The following is a 2,616-nucleotide window of genomic DNA, read 5'->3' as shown; positions in this document are numbered from 1 at the left end:
TGGTGACATGACAAATGCACAGCATACACATTTTATTTGTCTGAGTATTAAATCTCATGAAAACAAAATTAAATAAATGCTTTTTTTCAGTGGGATTTTTCATTTGTATTTCATCTTTCTTACTCAAACATCATTGAATTTGCAAAGCTGCGATTGAACAGAAAATCACAGTGCGCTGTTCTTTTGATAAGAATAACAGCAGTGAAATTTGTCTGTAGAAAAAGCTGATTTAATGACAAAGCTGTTGATAAGGCGCAGTCCTAAACCAACCCAGCCTGACAGAAATGCCTAGGGCAGAAATACAGGCACAGATTATCATTAAGATAGCAATATAACATCACACAACACAGTGGAGAAAAGGATTAAAACTAGGTTTGACAGAGCTTCACACTACACTGTTCCTGCAAAATATTAAATCAAACCAACTAGCTGCTCTCCTTCCTGTTTCAGCCTATAGGCCTAGCCACCCACTATATCAATTGTAGTCTAGCTCTTCGGGTATATTCTTACATTTCATAAGCAAAATAATATGCTATAAAATATGGTATAAAAGGAGCTAAGCTTTCAAAGTAACGCTATGCACTTGGAGTTGACAGACAGCAAATAAAATGGCTGTATACTTTTTCCATTTTTTAAATGCATTGCCTCCCTGCATTTTCACGCCATTTAGATACCATTTTAGTTGCAAAAGCAGTACCTCTAAGTAATTGCAAAAGCTTAACTGGATGCTGCAGACGCTTTTGGTGCTTGGATCAAAATTCTACCCTCTGCAGACTCCACAGCAGTAGGAAAAAACAACAACTGAGGGCATATGTAATGAATTTTATGGATTAAAAATTTCTTTAAAAGTTGTTCTGAGCAACACAAACAAAATAAACCTTCCGGTGAATTAATCAATCCAAATACTTAAGACCTTTTCCATTTAATCACCCATATGTTCCACGCATAATAACTTAGATAAGTGGAACCTTGTCTTAATGCCGATCTTAATGAAAATCTGCAAATGCAAATGTCGACCCCCTAAAGTAGATTAATCAAAGTGACTCCTAATTGGAGGGGGGCATTGTGAGCAGATTTTAGGAGGAGAAAAAAAGGTATAGTCAGGTCTACGGCATTTGCTTTCGAACTCACTGGACAAAGAAAGAAAAATGCTAGTATTTCATATAGCACTTTAACAGTCTATGACGGACATAGTGATTAACCTCCCTCTCGATCCCATTAAATGAATCAGAGCACAGCAGAGCACCCAAGGTTGAATACAAAATGCTGTGACTGCAATACAGGACATATGTAGCAAACTGTGTGTCCTCAAGACTGCAGGAAGGTTATCATTCCAGGTCATTGTTATCACAGAGTTAACAGCTTTCATCCAAGAGCCTATGGGACAGTCAGTCTACGATCCAGGTTGAACAGATAATGCCACTATAAGTACATTTCAAATCGACCCGCATCTGTTATTAAGCACTAAGAATTCTGGGCCAAGTGTGAAATGCAGTGGGGGTAATTAGGGATAATGGCAAAGCGTACCTGACTGAGAGAACAGATAAAACATCCTGACAAAAGCATCATCCCAGCGCTAAATCCAATGAGGCTGGCATGAAATAGTATGGTGAAGGAGTCAACAAAGTGCATTACAGGAATGTGGACAAGGTTATTCACAAGCTGAGAGTCTGTTTTGCCAGTAATGTTTAGCTGGTGGTTTTCAAGCATGCAGTCAAGGTGAATTTGGAGGAAATACAGGCCTAGGCTTAAATTCTGTTCGTTTAGTTAATGCGCCACACACACACACATCATACACGGATGCACACGCACCGCATACATATATATTACGTATTACGTATATATGTTACGTATATATATTGCATTCTCGTTTTTTCTGAAGGTCAGAATGTTCTTCTGTGAACAATTCATTAAATACTCACTACATACTTCAATCATAAATGACAAAGGAAAGCATTACTTTAAGGCTGATTACAGTTTTCTGTTATGGTGGACACAACAGTAACCTCCTTCTTGCCAAAGCCAATGACTACATGCACTGAATGTGAATAAATTCATTTTGAAGTTAACATAATGAAAGTGTTGGCACTCCATTTTTTTCCCCTTCTCTGCCGCTGCAGCAGATGAGAGTGAGGTCTCTGGGATGGCGTGGGAGTTCGCTATCTCCCAGCCTCCAGATGGCTCCGTCTTCTCTTATCTAGAAGAATGGGTGCTGCCTCAATTTTTCAACTCGCCTTATCTGGGAATCCTTTAAATTGAATATTTACTGGGCCTATGTTTTCTGCTTGTGTTAGCCCTCTGAAGTCGACATTCCTCTTGCTTGTTGAGACAGGCCAAAAGGTTTTTCTCACTCATACACTCTCTTTGTCTGCCTTGTCAAGTAATGGGCCAGTGATTGATTATGTGATTGCTAGGAAAGAATGGAAGGTTAAGCAGTTAAGCAGAGAGCGCTGGAGACATATTAATGAATGGCCAAAGAGGGAATATGTTGAACAATAGAGAAACATACATTACCCAAAAATGACATCAGGCACCTCAACTATATGTCAGGGCTAAAGCAGATTAAATTAATCATTTTCCAGACAGTCTATTGTTTTCTGCACAGTGTACACTAGA

This window comes from Aulonocara stuartgranti (genome assembly GCF_965226115.1).
Source record: "Aulonocara stuartgranti genome assembly, chromosome: 1".
Lineage (NCBI taxonomy): Eukaryota > Metazoa > Chordata > Actinopteri > Cichliformes > Cichlidae > Aulonocara > Aulonocara stuartgranti.
Note: the sequence above shows the minus strand (reverse complement) of the source record.